The sequence below is a fragment of the Zalophus californianus genome, chromosome 10 (genome assembly GCF_009762305.2).
Source record: "Zalophus californianus isolate mZalCal1 chromosome 10, mZalCal1.pri.v2, whole genome shotgun sequence".
Taxonomy (NCBI): domain Eukaryota; kingdom Metazoa; phylum Chordata; class Mammalia; order Carnivora; family Otariidae; genus Zalophus; species Zalophus californianus.
Window position 1 is genome coordinate 8,855,859 of NC_045604.1, and position 19,606 is coordinate 8,875,464.

The following is a 19,606-nucleotide window of genomic DNA, read 5'->3' on the forward strand; positions in this document are numbered from 1 at the left end:
TACAGAAAGAAAAGACCCAGCATTAGCTTCTTCTCGTACACTGCTCCTAATGCCCGTCTAAATATCACAGAGCCCCCAGCTGTTTAATTCTAATAAGTACTCATCTATTCTCAAAACAGACAAATGTTAGGTCTCAGGTGGGCCCCCAGCATTCGTGCGGGAGGAAGAGAATCTGGAGAAAGAAAGGAAAGAGGAAGCTTGCAGCCAGCTTCACATCACCAAGCCTGTCCCACAGACGCTTAAGAAGGCGGCTGATGTCCTGGTTTCCAGTTCAGCCAGAACCAGAGGGGACTCGTGAGGGAGGCCGGGTTCACAGCCGGGGAAGAGTCTGCACTGAGGGGGTCCTTCCTTCCCTCGGTGGAGCCTCGGGTTCCAGAAGGGCTTGAGACCAAGCTGATCTGCTTCACCGGGTGGAAGGCTGGGAGGGCCAGTGGTTAAGGATTCAGGTTAAGGGTTCATGGTTAAGGGTTCAGGCTTTTCCTGGGAAATATTCCTGCTCTGAGCTGGCACTTGGACCTGAGTCCCAGTGGTTACCCCGCAGGCAGGAACCCCACCTATGAGAGTGAAAAGCCTTGTGCTCTGAAACCTAGCTGATTTGCAAACAAGGCGGGAGAGGGGTGGGTGGAGCCAAAGGAAGAACCCTATGACATTTTGACTTTATGTTTGAAATGGCTGGAATTAGGTCACTGAGTATGAACTCTGTCCTGGGTTTCCTTGGCCCTTAATGAATGCACAGTGGCTGGGAGTCAACGATCTGGGCTCACATCAGAGGCCCTGGGAGTCTGTGGGCCTGGAATGCCTCTTTCCCCAGGGATGCTCAGTCAGGAGCAGGTGTGGATCATGACTCAGAGGCTGGAGTCCCTCTAAGAGCTGGTTACAACCTTGAGACTCAGAGGGGAAGGTACTGCACAGTGCGGGTAGCTCCTGATATGGTGATCGTTCTGGCTCTGCAACCCACTCCCTCACCTAGGACCTCGGGTCTCTTAGTGCCGTCGGGGGACAAGAAGGGTCCTCCCAGCCACAGGCCAATAGGCTTCTGGCCATTTGAATGTTGGTTTTCTTTGTTTTTATAAAGATTTTATTTAGTTATTTGAAAGATTTATTTATTTATTTGAGCGATAGAAAGATAGAAAGAGAAAGAAGAAAGAAGAAGAAAGAAAGAAGAAAGAAGAAGAAAGAAAGAAGAAGAAAGAAAGAAAGAAGAAAAAGAAAGAAAGAAAGAAAGAAAGAAAGAAAGAAAGAAAGAAAGAAAGAAAGAAAAGAAAGAAAGAAAGAAAGAAAGAAAGAAAGAAAGAAAGAAAGAAAAAGAAAGAAAGAAAGAAAGAAAGAAAGAAAGAAAGAAAGAAAGAAAGAAAGAAAGAAGAAAGAAAGAAAAAGAAAGAAAGAAAGAAGAAAAGAAAGAAAGAAAGAAAGAAAGAAAGAAAGAAAGAAGAAAGAAAGAAAGGAGAAGAATGAGCAGAGGCAGAGGGACAAGCAGACTCCTGGCTGAGCAGGGAGCCGATGAGGGGCTTGATCCAAGGACCCCGGGATCATGACCTGAGCTGAAGGCAGATGCTTCACCGACTGAGCCACCCACACACCCCTGAATATTGGTTTTTATCTCCAGCATGAATTAATAATGAGCTTCTATTTTAACAAAACCTAAATACCTCAGTGATGCCCCTGCCCCAAACAGCCCCAGACACTTTATATGTTTGTGGAGGTTTAGTTAGATGCTATATGAGAGTTGGCAGGGTAGTCCACTGAAAAACCCGAAGGCCACAATTCTAAATCCATTGTTAAACCCCATGAGATCCATCTGCCTCCCTCTGTCCTGCTTGTCAGGAAGCCCGGACAGCTCCTACAGATAGGGGAGGCAAGCTAACTTCCCCAGATTGGCTCTCTGTTGCTCTGGCAGGTTTCTCGGAAAAACTCGAGAACTAGAATATGGCTACTATCCGGCCCCTGGCTTTCGTGTCCCCGAGAATCACCTGAATGAAACTCCTGAGCTCTCGCTTCTTTTTTTTTTTTTTTTTTTGTCCCGGTCAGCACTGCCATCACTTAGTTTATGAGAGTTCACTAGACACCTTCCATGTACCAGGCCTTGTGTTAAGTCCGGGGATCGATAATGAACAAAGCCAACCAAAGCCCTCCACCTTGTGAGAACACACATTATAATAAAGGAGAGAGGCCTACACGAAATAAATAAGGAACATATTGAGAATGTTAGTGGTCAAGGCTAAAACAAAAGGCTAGCAGAGAAGGAAGAGAGAGAATGTTTGAGGCAGGCTGGAGGAGGAACACGTGATCTTTGCTGGGATGGCCACGGAAGGCCTCTGTAAGAAGGTGACCTTGTGAACAAGACTGAGAAAAGGTGAGGCAGCAAGCCATGTGGATACGTGGGGCACAAGCAAAGTAGGCAGTGACAGCATGTTCAAAGGTCCTAGAGCAGAAGCATGCCTGGTGCTTCAAGGAACAGCACAGAGGCCAGCATGCCTGGAGGGGAGGGAGAAGACGACAGCGGTGGGTGGAGGAATTAAGGGGCCAGAGGCCATTGCCGGGACCGTAGCTTCTATTTGGACAGACAGGAAGAAGCTCTGGAGGGTTTTAGTTAGAGGAGCACGTATCTGGAACTCAGGTAATCTGGGGTCCAAGTCTCAGTTTTTGTTTTTTTTTAAGATTTTATTTATTTATTTGAGAGAGAGAGAAAGCACATGAGATGGGGGGAGGGTCGAGGGAGAGAAACAGACTCCCCACTGAGTCCCCCGATGCGGGACTCGATCCTGGGGACTCCAGGATCATGACCTGAGCCGAGGCAGTCGCTCAACCAACTGAGCCACCCAGGTGCCCCCCAAGTCTCAGTTTTGCTCCTAGCAAAGCTCTATTACCAAGTAACTTAAATAATTTCACCTGAAAATTACTTCCGTCAACCTTCGTTTCATCACCTGTAAAATGAGGAGTTTATACTTTTGATTCTACTGTTTTTCCACCTCTAACGTTCTGTGATTTAGTTAAATTTAAAAGTAAATCAGGGGAACTCTTTGTTAGCATTGCAAGGGCCCATCTCCAGGGCCTGCCTTGGTCAGGGTTCCTCTGGAAGGGATCACAATGAGAGACCGGAAGGACGTTACTCCCTATTTCCTATTTAGTTCAGGTGCAGGGACTGATGAGAGGTATAGAAGATTGATCTACCTCTCTGTGGGGGTCTTAAATCCCACCTCCAACCTCCTTTCCCAAATGCTTATCAACCAGATCAAGGTGATCATCTTCAACACTCTGGTTTTATCGTCATTATTATCATTATTCCATCCGATTTAATTGAGCCCCTCTGACGTGCTCTGCCTAGGAATAGCTCAATGGAAGACAAAAAAGAAGGACAGAAGACAGGTTCTCCCTCCCTGGAGAGCTGATGGTCTTGTCAGGCAAGAACTTGTCTGGTTTAAAACAAGACAAAATGTATTCAGAGGACCCAGCTGAATAGCAGTACAAAGTGGTAAACAGTCGGTGCCTCAGGAGAGGGACAGAGCCGGAGCTACAGGGGTTCAGAGAACAGGGTGCTCTCAGGAGGCAGAGGGCCTGGGGAGACCTCTGAAGGAGGCAGGGTGACAGCCAGGCCTTCGAAGCCAGGTCAGATTTGGATGGGTGGATATTATTGCCTCCAATTTATTGGCCCAATAAAGCAGGCATTACGTAGTGGGTAAATAAAGGTAAAGCAGGTTGGCAGTTTAACGTGCGCTCACAGGCACTGAGAGTTTTGGGTTTTCATGAACTGATCAAGAACGTATTCCTACAGGTTTCATGGCCTCTCATCTTAGGACATCCTAGAAGGCCTGCCGCATCGTACACAGCGGGATGGATCGTGGCGGGAAGGTCAGGTTTGGAGTAGGAGATTCCCAGGGCCTCTCTGGGGCTATCAGGATGTCTGCTGTTTTGCCACATCCATCCGCCTGGTGTCCCTGGCGAGTCTGTGAGCATAACTTCTACAGACAAGAGTGGCGGAGGCCGGTGGGCCTTTGGCTACAGCCTGTTCCAGAATCCTGAATCTCAGGGTTGGAAGGAAGCTCCTCGCAAGCAGGATAAACCATTCTCTCCTTGCTGCTCACTGGATACCATCCCCAACAGCACAGATGAGGGAATTTTTTAACTTGTGTGTTGGAAAGAACACACCAGACTTGAAGTTGAACTTTACAAGGATGGAGACAATAGCTTCCTTGTCTCTGTCCTCTGTACCTAACCTAGGAACATACACTAGGTGTTCCATAAATATTGAACGCAAGTGATACACCAGCTCAGTTCATCTTAATAGTTTGGGGACTTTCAGGTTCCATGAAGGATCTGCAGAAGGCCACGAAGCCTCTCCCTAGAGAAAAATGCCCGTCGGCACATACTTACAGGATTGTGCAAATGGTTTCTGGGGCACAGGGGCTGTGCGTGGAGCTCTGCTCTAGGGACATCCTTCAGGGACGATCCTGCTGCCTCAGCCGGGACACCCCTGGAGATTGGCCTCCACTCCTTTCCCACGTGGGGGCAGTGGTAATGGTCAGAGGTATCGTTTTTATGTATTGCCTACAGCTTTCCTTACCAATTCCACTCTTGCCCTAGCCCTCAGCCGAGCACCTCCAAGCAGGGAAGGGGCGGGAATTGGTTGTCCCAAGGGCCCTAATTCATCATCCGGCGTATGCCTGCTTTGCCGTTTGTGGACCCTCGTCCTGAGCTCCTGGTCTTCCTTTGCCTCTGGTGCTCTTTGCTCTGATGGAGTTTAGGCCCCCTCACTATCCCAATTCTGTCTTTGGAAAGCCGCTACGAACCCAGACAGGGGCCACGGGTACCCGGCTCTATTTCTCCCTTTGTTTCCAGACAGTGGGCTTGCCTTTAGTTGCTGAAGACCGCATTTGCTCTGCGGCAGGTCATGGCCCCAGACGCTGTCCAGGTGTGCTGTCCATGAGCCCTGTCTCCCCACTGGGCCTGGGGGCAGCTTGCCGTCCACACCTAACTGCCGTGCTTTTACATTCATCCTTGTTAAAGGCCAAACTATTAGATTTGGCCCTTGAGTCCAGCCTGGTGAGACCTTTCTGGATTCTGATTTTGTCATCCAGCATATGAGCTCATTACTCACAGGCGACATGTTGACTGCACGACAAAGAGCTGCCATTTGGAGTATTTCTCCGACAGACCTTGTGCTCCACACAGCACGTTACTTCGCTCTGAGGTGTGTGCTATCCTGGGTGGTAGTTAAGCACCTTGTGACTAAGAAAGGGTAAGTGCTTGTCTGCGTGATGAAGGTTTAGAATATAAGTGAGGTCCGGAGCAGACGACCAAGAAAGAATTCTTAAGACGTCTCTGGTACAAAAAAGGTGATTTTATTAAAGCTCGGGGACGGACCCGGGGGCAGAAAGAGCTGCTGTCCTGGGGTTGTGAGGGGTGGTGGTTATATACTTGGAAGCTGGGGAGGTGAGGACAAAGGGGGTGTCCAGAAGGACTGTCATATGCTAAAGACTCTCAGGATACTGGAGGCCTGGTTATTGTCAAGCCAAGGCTGTTTTCCCTTAATGAGGCACTAACATGAAGACAGTTGGGAGTTCCTGGAGTGATGTTACATTCCTCCATCACACGTCCTTGTCAATGGGCTTTAGGTTTAGAAGAAATTCAATTTTATTTACATTTCTTCCGGAAGCTATTGCTAAGGCTTTTGTAAGTAAACTGAGGGAGACTCCTGTCCTGCAGGACTGTGATGTCTATCAGTTAACCATTTGTTTTTCCTTTCGGGCAGCCAGGAGTGCCTGAGGAATGTCACACACACCCCACATTGCGGGGGGGGGGGGGGTAGGGCACCAGCTTCTGCCTTGTCCTCAGCCAGCCTTCTGCTCCTCATCATGGGGATGCACAGCCGGGCTGAGGTAGAATCAGGATTCGAACCCACGCTGTCTGACCCGAAGGCCACACACCCCTGCTCTGCTGCGCTACCTTGGTCCAGCTCAGTAACATTTGGAGCAGGCCAGGCCCGGCCTCGTCGCCAAAACGACAGCTCTTCAGGCTGGGGCTTGCTTCCTTCGTCATGATTCCTTCCCCTCGCCTGGCACACGACTCCCACGGTGCCACCTGATCCTGAGGAACAGCAGGGGGCACTTGGCCCACTGTTATGGTGATTCTGTGCAGTTCCCTGAGCCTCCTTCCTGAATGGTAAATGATGGAGCACAGTGCGGTTTGGTGTGGGTAGATGCATGCCGGCCTCCGAGAGCCCCAGCTTCCTTTATTTACTACATGCTCCGAAACAGTTCCTTAAGGACTGAGTCTACAGTCTGGCCCAGAACATTGCTGAACCTACTTAGTTGGGAGTCGGGGGGTCCGACCTTCTTTAACCAGGCCTCTGAGAGCAGCAGCAAAGGAGAGCCAAAGATACCCTTCCTGGTACTCTCCCAAAAATCCCATGGACCCGTCCTGAGGACTTGTACATCCTCCCTGAATTTACACAAGACCTCATGGAACAGACTTTGACATCTTAGCCTGTACAACCTCTTAAATTATAAACTTCCAATTTACATCTTGACTCTCAGAGCTAATGGCCAATGACGACCTTCTGCATGGGCCTTCTGATGACAGCTTCTTTTTTTTAAAATTACAAAAATAAATAAACTTTTGTTGGCTTTTCATTGCAAAAGGCTGATTTTTTTTTTTTTTTAAGATTTTAGTTATGAGAGAGAGAGAACAAATCTGGGGGAGGGGCAGAGGCAGAGCAGGGAGCCTGACGCAGGGCTCCATCCCAGGACCCAGATCACAACCTGAGCAAAGGTAGACGCCCAACCGGCTGAGCCACCCAGGCGCCCGAAACCCTAAGTTTCTTAACAGTTCTTTTTTTTTTTTAATGTGGCAGACATCTTTGATTTGAGACCACTGGCAAAAAAGGCACAGACCAGACTTTCTTTAAAGTTTGTTTGAAAACAAAAGACCAGGACAGAAAGGAGAGGGACCACGTCTTCTGTTCTGATTCTTGGCTCGCAGACAAAATTGGGGATGGTAAGTCCAAGCAGCTGGTAAGCAGTGGGGAGGGCTGCATCCCCCAGAGTTCTGAGGTGTGCACTGTCCAAGAAACTCTTCTCTCTGGAGGCTCACCTGGGTTTTTTCTTACTCCTATTGCGTGTAGTTTGACAGAAGACTCAGGTATTGGAGTATAGTCCTCTCTTCCCCCCATCTATCAGTGAGACAGCTCTACCCATTTTCTTTCTGCTGTGAAATCCCTGTCTTGACTGATTTTTTTATGTATGTATATTATTAGACCACTTATATTATGATATTTTTGAATATTTGTGCATTGTTGTGTATTACATGTTAAATGTATTATTTTACACATACACATAACTTCTTACTGTATAATTTTCATACATATCAATCCACACTCATAATCATCTTTCTATGAACATTTTGACAGAGGTAGAATCATTACAGATTGTTGTTGGTAGGAAAGTGGGGGGCTCCGGAGCAGTGAGCTTTTTCCTCAAAACCCTCTTTCACCATAAAACTCCCTTACGTAGAGGCTAAACACTCAGAATTTATACCAAATCCTATTCCATATAGATTCACAGGCATCACAGAACGGAAGGAATAGAAAGACCTTTGAGAGAATTCAAACCATCCACCCCAATATATTAGTGAAAAAAAATCTCAGTGCAGACACACTGGCCTCAAATGGCATGGCGTCTTGTCAGAGTTTACGCTGGCTGGGTTCTCTGGGAAGCAGATGCTGAGGTGAAGTTAAGACTGCAAAGTGTTTATCAGAGGATTACGTCTGTGAAGGAAAAAGCAGAAGGATGCATGATTAGGCAGAGAAGAAGCAAATAATGATGTAGACCCGAAAACATTTTAGCCAACCCAATGGGGAGCTCTGGAACAAAGACCACCCTATGAATGAGCCCCACATGGGGCAGAAATGGCCAAACTGTGGACCACGGTCATGCTCAGTCACTGTCTGGGGGGACCCTGAAGGATCTAACCTCCAGAGACGACCAGCCAACCCTCGGCCTCAGAGCCGGGCAGTGAGCCCTTCCTTGAAGGGATATGTGAGCAAATGGCGCACATCTATGTCTGCACACAACTCAGATTTGCTCTTGTAGGTTCCCTATCTGTTCTGGAGCGATAGGACTTCATAATAATAGTAATGCTTATTTTTATTCCTTGTAAAGTAGGAGTATTGTCTCAATAGATACATGACAAATGCCAAAAAGGAAAAAAAAATATGTATATATGCCAGATGGCTTTTCATGAAAATATTTTACAGCGGGCACTTGGGCGAGCTCTTGGAAATGGCCTAAGGTGTCTCCAGAGTGGAGGTCAGTGAACTCAGGACAACCCCTCAAATTTCCATTAGTGAAAAGTAAGATGAAGCAATAAATAAATTATTATTAAGCACTTTGCAAATATAGTGTTATGCAAATGCTAAATAATCATAATAATATAGTAGTATGCTGATCTTGATAAACGGGTCGGCTTCCATGTCATTTAAAATGGATGGCGCAGCAATGTCTGTGAAGATGAATGAGGTCTGGGCTCACAGAGCTCAATAATGAGCACGGGCTCTTTTGCTGGGGGGCTCGGGCCTCCTCGCAAGAGGCTGCCTTCTCCTCTGGCCTCTGTGGGACAATTAGCAGAGGAGAGGGCTGCTGGCCGGCTGGGCGGGGGGGGGGGGGGACAAAGCTCCCATGCAGAGACAGAGAAAGTGGACTCTGGTGAGTGCCTGCGGATTAGCATTTCTGAGAAGTCGGGGCTCCTCTCCAAGAGGGATGGGGGCAGGGAATTAGCATTTATTGCCTCCTGTGACCCAGACACTGTGCTCAGTGCTCTGTTTATTATCTCATTTATCCTCCAGGCCAGCACATTAAGGTAATAGAGGAGTGGAATAAAGCAGAATGCGTTACTGTTTTCTGTAGAAAAGCAGAAAGACTGACCCCAGTGGTGGCGCTTCCTTTTTTGCATTCTGGCCAACGGGAGGATCTGGAAGATGGGGAGAGTCGCCCAGGGAATCAGAGAAAGCTTGACCCATTGGTCACAGCCCCCAAACTCTGGGGCTTCTCAGGGCACACATCCGAGCTACTTTGAGGCCACACCCAGGATAATTGCTCCTCCTCGCCCCTAGCTGTGGACCTGATGCCCCAGGGGCTGTAAACCTTTCCTGTCCCTTCCCAAAGGGCAGCAGACCTTGGTAAAGGGTTACCATGAGCCAAGTACTCCAATGAGGGGTTTACGAAGAGCATCTCATTGAATTCTCACGGGGGCCCTGTGAAACAGGATTTATTTCCTCTAATGTCCTCCCTTAAGTAAGGACATGAAGATTTGGGTAAGTAACTCCCGAAAAGTCAGACGGCTATTCAAAGGGGAGGAGATGAGCACCAGGTTGGATCAATGACGAAGTGGTGGTAGTCTTGTTATACTGGGCGAGCTCAGAGGTCCTGATGCTTGGGGATTTGCTTCTTTTTGGCCCATCCCTGGGCTATGTTCGTATTAATGATTAATTACCTTTTGTTTAATGTGTCAGATTTTGAGGGCATAAAAGTAGCTCAAGCATTTGCTTTTTTTTTTTTTTTTAAGAAATAGCTTTACCGAGCATAAGTGACATAAAATAAACTGCACATAGGTGAAGTATACAATTTGGTTAGTTTTGACATACATAAGCATCAGTGACGCCATCACTGCAATCAAGATGATGAACATATCCATCTCCTCCAAAAGTTTCCTTCTTCGTAGTCCATTCTTCCCACCCCTCCTTGCCTGATACCCTCCCTGGGGAACACTGATCTGTTTTCTGTCACTATTGTTCGTTTGCATCTTCTAGGGTTTTATATAAATGGAATCATGCAGTATATGCTCTTTTCTCTGGGTCTGGTTTCTTTCACTCAGCATAATTATTTTAGATTCATCCAAGTGTTTTCTTTCCTTTGTTTTATTTACAGAGGCATAAAGACTTTGAATAATTCATAGGTATTTAATTTAATTTTAGCCTTGGATTCAGTCCAGAGTTCAAATTCCAGTTCTGTCACTGTATGTGTGCCAAGGGGGACGTCTCTTAACCTCTCCATGGCTCAGTTTTCTCGTCTGTGAAATGGGTATAACAAACACGCCATTGTGGAGTCCATGTGAGGGTTAGATGGGGTAGTACAGGAAAAGTGGTTCGCACAGGATCTGTACATGGTAAGCACTTGTTTTTTCAATTCAAATAGAAATTTTTAATGATAGAAACTATTTTCATCCAAATCCCTTTGACACCTCTTAGGTTTTTAATACCAAGTAAGAGGATAATAGCAGGCAAGAAGACCAACTGTGACATGTAAATTAGCTCTTGTAATCCTCACAAGAAACCTGTGAAGTATGTGAGTACATTGTTATGCCCACTTAGAGATGAGGAAACCAAGAGAGGTAAGAGATGTGGTCATTTTCTATTCTCATAGATAGTAGGTGGTAGAATCAGAGTTTGAACTGAGGCAGTCCAGCTCAAGACCCTGTGTTATTTTTCATTAGGATCTGGCTGCCTTTTGGTCTGCAGTGACATCATCCACTAACACTAAGGATTCACATTTTTTAAAAAAAGACTTATTTATTTATTTTTGAGAGACAGAGAGAGAGCATGAGTGGGGGGACAGAGGGAGAGGGAGAGAGAATCTCCAGCAGACTCCCCGCCCACGCTGGGCTCCATCTCACAACCCTGAGATCATGACCTGAGCCGAAACCAAAAGTCAGATGCTTAACAGACTGAGCCACCCAAGCACCCCTGAGAGTTCACATTTTAGGGAAAAAAAATAACTAGCTACGAACACCCTATAGGTACCTAAATAAAAATCAGAAAAATGGCTAATGGAAGAACAAAATGGTAGTCAGGACACCAATTATCATTAAGGGATACCAAATGCTTCAAATACTTAGGCATATACTTGTAATTTGAAATTGTGAATGGTGATCCACACCTGATTCTACGTTTCCCTGTAAGTGAGTGAAAGACAAGGAATCCATAAAGAAGAGACTATGGCAGCCAGAGCTGGTGCTGTCTTACCGGAAATGCTGGAAAAACTACCGTGTGTTCTATGTTCGAGCCTCAGGTTTAAAACCAGCCCAGAGGGTAGCCCCATCACTGAGTGTGCAGTGTGGCTGCACGGTCCCAGCTAAGCAGGATGTACTCACCCCGAGTCTGAGGATGGGCTGTCAATGTAGAGCCCATTGGAATACCTGTTATAGTAGAATAGAGAAACTCAGTTACATTAAGCACAATAATAGATATTCACTAAGGATCTGGAATTTGGTCTAATAGAAGGAGGGACATTTTAATTCAGTTCAGATGAATGAGTGTTTCTTACTTGTCTGATAGGCACAGAATCTCTGCTTTTGAGATAGTCTTGTCTGGAGTAGGTGATACAGAATGAAAGATATAAATAAATTAATTTCAGTGTTAAGAAAGGCCTGGATTCCAGGGATATTTAGAAGGCAGAGTCAATGGACTGTGTGTGTACCTGGAAGGAGCCATGAAGGAAAGATCAGGGTTCTGGCTTTGGGAACTGTGAGCCACTCACAAAGACAGAGAATTAAGGTACACCGATTTTATAAAATTGTTGATGAGGGCAATTTTTGGCATCTTGCATCCGAGGTGTAATAGGAGATCCAGATGGACACTTCCAATGAGTAGTTGTGTTTCTGAATCCTGAGCCTCCGGTGTGAGGTCAAGGATGAAGAGAAAGGTGTGTGTGTCGTCAACATTTAGGATGTGGATGAAGCTGTAGGAGTGGATGAGGTCTTCCTGGGACAGTGTGTGGAATGGAAGTAGATGGTCAACACAGTGGTCATGAATGTGAAAATAAGGTTGACCAAATACCAGTATCAGAAGGCATATTAAAGTCATGGGAATGGACAATATATCATATAGGTCTTTCCTATTGCCAACTTTTTCAAAAACTTTTTTCAGCATTACACTATTTATTCCCTGCAAATAGATGCAAACTCTAATCTGTATCCCATTGGATGGAAGGGAAAAGGACCCCAAAGTGAACATAAAAGACTGCCCCGGGTGTGGTCCTTTACCTGCTAGTTGGGGCAGGAAGCACTGGAAGAACTTTGGGTGGTGGATGCTGGGCAGAGGTGCAGGTGGATAGAAGAGCTACTTCATTGCATTAAATACAAAGCTGGCATAAACCAATGGTGTCTTCCTAAAACGTTCTTTTGTTAAGGATGGAAAAGGTTAAGATACTGAACTGTAAAGAAGGCTTGTTTTTATGATTTTTTTTTTAAGCTGTGTGCTGACCTCTTCCTACCTAAACCATTGCTTCACATCTCCTCATACCCCTATTTCTCTATCATTCGGTCGACAAACACATGTTGAGCATCTTCTATGCATAGACTCCACGTAAAGTGCTAGGGGCACAAAGAGGAATGGTATCTGGTCCCTGCCCTTGAGAAGAAGAGAGGAGACTCAGTGGTCGTTGTGCTAACAATCAAAAACCATCTCATTCGTGTCGTCCTTTGTATGTGTCCAAGAGCTGTCCTCTACATCAGATTGTTGGCATTTCTCCAACATGCGGGTGAAGGAAGTAGGGCAGTGATGATGATTATTATGCATCAGTAGCTGAGACGCAGAGGTGGATTGACTTGGGAAGGGCAGTCAGTGGCTGAGATCCAGATCTCTTGGCCAAGAGTTCTTTCTGCTAAGGGGAACGTTTTCCCCGGCACTCTCATCCTGGGCACCTTGCCTTTGCAATTTCCTGGTTGTCTATTTTATCGCTTTCAGCTGACAAGTTTGACAGGCCCTTGGGGAATACTGACTCAAGAATAACTTGCCTTGGTCAAGTGCTAAATCCCATAGGTGTAGGACAGACTTTGGAGAGGCCACCATCGCTCTCTCGGCCCCTCCCAATCCCACTGTTTGTCTGGAGGGAAGTATGCTTATCAGCTCTGTACATACCAGGGAGCAGCTAGCAAAACCAAAATTAGCTCAAACTGGCTGCCTTTCAGGTCAGCTAATTAAATTAGCTATTGTTGCATTACTGATAAGGACAGTTTGGAAAGGAAAAAGACACTCATCCCAGCAGCCATAACACTAAAGCCAAGAAAATGTGTTAATGGGAACACTTTGAAATGAAACCCCTCAGACTAGCAGCAGTACCTGGGGGTCTTTGGTAGTCTGTTCTCCTGGCCATCTGCTCCGAGCTCAGGACTCACAGCCCTCTCTGGCTCTGGTCCTGCCGATACCCAGCTGCAGCCAGGGCAAACCTTTCCTTTTCCCCACTCCATGAGCCCGTCTTCCTGGGAGTCTGGAGAGAAGTGAGGATTCTTCTGGGAGAGAAACAGCTCACCCGTGTTTGCTAAAATCAAAATTCTCTATTGTATAAAAGCCAGTCGATATTTGCAAAGAGCCCTCAAGATAAAGGAAAGAAGGAGGAAAGAAGGAAAGAAGGAAGGAAGGAAGGAAGGAAGGAAGGAAGGAGGAAGGGAAGGAGGGAGGGAAGGAAGGGAGGAAGGAAGGAGGGAGGGAGGGAGGGAGGAAGGAAGGAAGGAGGGAAGGAAGGAAGGGAGGAAGGAAGGGAGGATGGAAGGAAGGAGGTAGGAGGGAAGGAAGGAAGGAAGGAAGGAAGGAAGGAAGGAAGGAAGGAAGGAAGGAAGGAAGAGGGAGGAGGAAAAGTCCTAAAAGACAATACAATTTACTTCCCAGTGTCCGCCCCTTGCTAACAGCCTCTCCACCACTCTGGACAGTGCTGTTGAAGCTGTAATTAAATTGGCTGCTATCCTCCGTGAGATTTGCACACATGGATCCACCCCATGCCATTAGCCTCCATCCTAGAACTCCAGGTCTTGAGTAGAAAGACGCAAGGTGAAAGTGCCAGGAGCTCATTTGCTTTAGGAACAGTACTTCAAGGAGACCTGCCCCCTAGACTTCGGAACCTCCCCCCACCACCAGCCTCCCCCCTCAGCCCCGCCTGCCACGCTGCCCTGGTTCTGTCTTCTGCCAGGACTGATTATCTACACTTCCTAAAGTTTTCTGAGCCAATTGATGTCTTTCTGATTCATTCCTTTTCTGCCTCAAATAAATAACAAGAGTCTATTCTATTGCAATCCAAATGATTTAAAGATGGTTTAATCCACCCCCCTTCTCTGACGGCTGAGGCTGACGACCAGAGAGATTGAGTGATTTTCTCAAAGTCACACAGATGATAATTGGCAGATCCAGGGCTAGAGCCCAGGCTTCCAAAGCAATGAACTCATGCTGCCTAAATACAGGGCTCACTGTGCACCTTGTCAGAAAGTGAAGGCAACTCCAGGGATCCCACCTGCTCATCCCCCATGAGAGCCTGGAAAGTTCTATCACTTTCCCTCCTTTACATGACTCCCCTCTCTTCCTCCTCCTCCTTCCCTTCCTCTTCTTCTCCTCTCCTTCTCCTCCTCCTTCTTCTTCTCCTTCTCTTTCTACTTCTCCTTCTCCTTCTCCTCCTCCTCCTCCTCCTCCTCCTCCTTCTTCTTTCTTTTTTGGGGGCATGTACTAAAAAATTGATTGGAATTCATATATGATACAATTAAGCATTTTAAAGCACACAACTCAGGGTTATTTAGAGGACTCACAATGTTGTACAACAAGCAGCTCTCCCGAGTTTCAAAATATTTTCATCACCCCACAAAGGCACCCCATACTCACTAACCGATCACTCTCCATACCTCCCGTCCACCTGCTAACCTCCAGTCTGCTTTCTGTCTCTATGGATTTGCCTATTACGGATATAGACTATTAAGGGTGTGCTTTTGTGTTTGGCTTCGTTCACTCAGCAATATTTTGAGTCCATCTATATGATATCACGTATCCACGCTTTGTTCGTTTTCATGGCTGAATAATATTCCAGTGCATGGTTATACCACATTGTTTATCCATTTACCTGCTGATGGGAATTTGAGTTACTTCTACCTTTTGGCTTTTATTATAACCTTGCTATAAACATTCATGTGCAGGTAAGTTTCCGTGTCCATACATATTCTCATTTCTCTTGGGTATATACCTAGGAATGGAACCACCGGGTCTTATGGCAACTCTATGTTTAACTTTTGGAGGTGCTGCCAAACTGTTTTCCACAGCATATTCCTATTGGCGATCTTTACCTGACAGTGCCCTGCTTATGCCTTGCCCTGCCTCTCCCTGTGCCCAGTTCAGGGGCTTGCATTTTGTCAGTGTTAAAATGGAGGAAATGTTTATAAGCTTAAAAGAAGCCACTAAAGAGAGAATGATCTCCTGGAGAAAAACAAGTGTCAATTTTAATGTGTCAACATTATAAGGTGGGCGTGAAGTCTTAGGGGGAAGGGTGATGCAGGTCTTTATTCTACAGGGAGGTGAACCTGGAGCTCTCAGGATAACAGAAAGGAAGGAGGAGGAGAAGTGGAAGAAGGGAGACAAAAAGGGAGCTTAGAAAGGAACAGATAGCGGAGTCCTGGGTACTGGGTGATGTGATTCCTCCCAACCTTGGCTGCCCAGAATTCTCCTGCAAAAGATATTACACTTTCAAATACTGGGAATGGATACTTTTCCTCATGATGGTGGCTGCTAATTCTGAAGAAGGGGTTAAATTTTACATTGGCCTTGAAATGATGTAAGATAAAATTTAATGAGGCTGAGAGGCACAGACCATGGCAAACAGCCCTCTTCTTGGCCACACCTCCCTTATGCCTACCTTGAATTAGCAAAAATCTGGGGGTGGACATCAGCCTTACCCAAGCCCTGGGATTCCCCCAGATAGAACAGGGATAACTCCATTTTCTTTTGATTTGGTAGATTCTGTGTCAGATTTTTCCAAACCATGGGATAACATCCTCCTGTGAGAAAACAAGTGAAATATAAACCTATTATTACAGTTGTCCAGGTGTAGGTTCATACAGGCATAGTGTCTGCCTCTCACTATAAGATACGGAATTTCTATAAATCAAGTTCATTCTTAAGCCGTCAACACCAAGGGCTGGAGTACTTTCTACTGAACTAATGAACATTACCATTGAGGAGGCCAGTGATAACAAGGAGAAGAACAGCTGTACTTATTTTATAGAGCAGCCTAGAATTATAATTATGTTATAATTATATGTTATAAAAATAACATATATCACTACATACTTTAAATTTCAAGATTTATTTATTTATTTTAGAGAGAGAAAGAGAGCACAAGCGGGTGGGGCAGAGGGAGAGGGAGAGAGAATCTTCAAGCAGACTCCCCGTTGAGTACAAAGTCCAACACGGGGCTCGATCCCATGACCGTGAGATCATGACCTGAGTCAAAACCAAGAGTCGGTCGCCCAACTGACTGCACCACTCAGGTGCTCCCATACTTATTTTAAATTTAGAAGTACATTCTGTAAGTCTCAGTTTCTTTATCTGCAGACAAGGAAGTTTAACTCTCTTCTCTCCCTTAAGCTCTAGCATTCGAAGCTAAATGGGGAATTATAAACACTGGTGAACTCTGTGGGAAATTACAAGTTAGTGAATTGGGTATATTCACTGAGATAATTGATTTTTAAAAAATCGTCCAAGCCCTTAAGATAAAGATAAAAGGAAAAAAAACTTGCTAGAGAAGCTGTTCTAAGAGACTTTAGCCCCCCAAAGCAAGTTCTCCCTCTGTGCTCATTATGAGATGTGCTAAAAGGAAGTTGAGTCCACCACTGCTCACCGGGGGTGGGATGCTGACCCCATGCATAATATGTCACTGAGAAGATGCTATCAGTGCGTGCCCCAAGAGCATCAGTTCAATCAATTGTTATATTGGGAATTTGATGGAAAGAAGTGGCCTAGCCCTGGGCAAATGGACACCCCCATAGCATCCAGTAAAGTGAATATAATTCTTGCTTTATCTTCCTTGTATAAAATAACACGAAGTCTTTGCACAAAATGTAAAAGTGGGAAAATATTATAATTCTATTACACTAAGATAGTAATATTCATTTTCTGATAGTCTTCTCTCTGTCTGCATATATATGTTTGTAATTAATGTTTTGGCAATTCATCAATAGGTGGATTTATTGCAAAAAGTTTGTCAGGCTGAGCTTGGACAACAAACGAGTTCAGAAGTTAAAATGTTTGTTCTTTTCTCAACTTGGCTAGATGTTCTTTCTCTCCTCTTGATTCCCCGGCCACCAAGTCAAACATGGATGCCCTTCCTCCCCTCCTCTAGTGACTGGGGATAAAGCTTCATCTCTGTGGGGTGTTATCAGCTATTCAGAGACAGGTACAAATTACACTTTAGAAACATTGTCAACTTTTGAAAAGATTATTTTTTTAAAGATTTTGCTTTTAAGCAATCTTGACACCCGACGTGGTGCTCTAACTCACAACCCCATGATCAAGAGTCGCACATGCCATGGACTGAGCCAGCTGGGTGCCCCCAAAACTATTTTTATTCTCTGAAAATACTTTTGTTATTAAAGCTAGGTTCTATGTATACATAGGTTCATTAAAAGAGGAGACAGTTTGGTCATGCTCCCTCTCAACCTTCATTGACATATAATAGGGTCAAGAGAGAATATCCTTAATCAATTGTCTTTAGATGGAAACATAAAAATGAGGTGCACAGGGGAAACCACTGGACTCAAAGTAAGAGCCCATAGATTCAAGCTCTGCGTTTGCGATCGATCAGTGCTTCATCTGTAAAAGACGGGTAACAATAATTTTCACAGGGTTGTTATGAGGATTTAACAAGCTAATGTACGAGAAAGGGGCTATACAAATGACCCATGTGTTTTCCTTAAGAAGAAATTATAAACAGTTACTCCACCGAACTCTTCCTAATATTTATCACGGAGAATTTTTTTCTCCACGTTATACGAATGAAAAAGTAACTTCCATTTTTGATGGCCGATGAGCCATTTCCTGCATCATCTAGGTCTGGGCCTTTTCCTTCTCCTATTTTCAGCTAGTTAGCTGCTCGTTGAGATCTTGCCAGAGGGTGGGCAAAAGAAATAAAAACCGAAATCGGTCAATTTGACTCTATGATAGCAGTCCTGATGAAAGATTTGTGGACAAAGGGTATTGAAAGTTGTGAGGTTAAACTGGAATTTTGCCTTCTTACCAGGAAATTGCAAGAAACTACTGATTGTTTGGATGTCTTGGTGGTGACAGCTACCCCTCTTCTCTTGACTGAAGAAATGTCTTCCTCTACGTGGAAAGTGGTCTGTCTTCCCGAATGACACATATTGACTCTTGAAGGAGTGAGAGGATCCGCGCTGGCCAGATGTATCAGCCGGAACATCTCTGGTGAGCAGCGGACTAGCAGATGTTGCGAGTAGATGGCTGTCGCATCAACAGAGTCCCAAAGCAATAATCACTCTTCTTTCTCTTCCGCACCAATCCAGGAATCAAATAATCACTTGTAAGCATTTACTATGCACCGCCATATAATATAAAATGTGGTGAGTACCTAGCTATAGAAGACAACTTCTTCACCCTCAATAAAATTATGACACATTAAGAAAGCGAGAGTTGTGCATGCGAAAATACAATGGACTCCATGGGGAGAAGACCATGAACACATTTAAAGCATCTCCAACATGCCAGTCAAGGTGCACTGTGCTGTATGTGTATTAGATTATCTAGTCCCAAGCACATCCCTGAGAGGCATTCTTATCCTTGTTTAATAACTTGCTCAAGGTCACATGGTGAGAAGAGCGTGGAGCTGTTTTCAAGTGCAGATGTGTCTAGCTCCACAGTCTGTGCTCTGTTACTAACCCACTGCCACAGAGAGAAATCAGAGCTCGGAGACATCATCTGGGTAGGTGGGTCAGGACAAGATGCTTTAAAATGCCTCTCAGTAAAATACATTGATAAAGTTTACCAAGTCCATTATTGGTTTGGGAAGGATTTCTCTGGCCAGAGAGTAAATGTCTGGATCCTGGAGGCAGGGATGGTGGAGCAGAAATGACAGCACTCTGGGCTCAGCTTAGCCATCATCTGCATCTGTTCGTCTGAGCACATTGCTTCCCTCCTGCAGGCTTTTGTGTCACCATCTGTAACAGAGAGCGTTTCTGAATTGTCTAAGGTTGCTCCCTCTCCATCACCGAGCAGGTGTATTATGATATACTAGCTCTGAAGTCAAGTAGACTTGAGTGTGAATCCTGGCCCCATCTTCGAGCAGTGTTCTGTTGGGCAAGTCATTGGACCATCTGTACAATGGACATAATAATACCTACCTCAGGGTCTTTGCCTTTATCACTCACTTCTTCTCTTTGGAATGGTCTTCCATTACCCAGTTATCCACAGAGGTCACCATTTTACCTCCTCCAGAGCTTCACTCCATTCACTTTTTTAGTGAGATTTTCCTTGAACGTGACACCTACACTTGCAAACCATCTGGCATTTCCTGTCTTCTTTCCTCATTTTATTATTCTCCTTAACACTTAACACCTAACATACTATATATAGCACTTAATTATCTTATTTATTGCTTGTTTCCCACCTCTAGAATGTAAGCTCTATAAGGGCAGGGTGTTTTGTATTCTTTACTTCTGTATCTCCAGTTTCTAGAATGACTTAGGTGCTTAATAAATATTTGTTGCATACATGACTGGTTGTCGTGGGGATGATATGAGTGACGTGCTTTGCACAGAGCCTGGCACTAGTAAACACTCCACACATGGTATCTGT

At 45.3% G+C, this 19,606-nt stretch overlaps 1 long non-coding RNA gene across 1 annotated transcript in view; it reads right to left on the reverse strand.

Moving 5' to 3' along the window:
- Positions 1–6,842: 6,842 nt before the first annotated feature.
- Positions 6,843–19,606, reverse strand: part of LOC113933002 — a 273,723-nt gene continuing 260,959 nt past the window's right edge. The window contains exons 3-4 of the long non-coding RNA XR_003523203.2: positions 11,143–11,187; positions 6,843–7,762 (exon numbers count right to left, since the gene is read on the reverse strand). This is a non-coding gene — a long non-coding RNA (uncharacterized LOC113933002). The remainder of the gene's footprint in view (positions 7,763–11,142; positions 11,188–19,606) is intronic.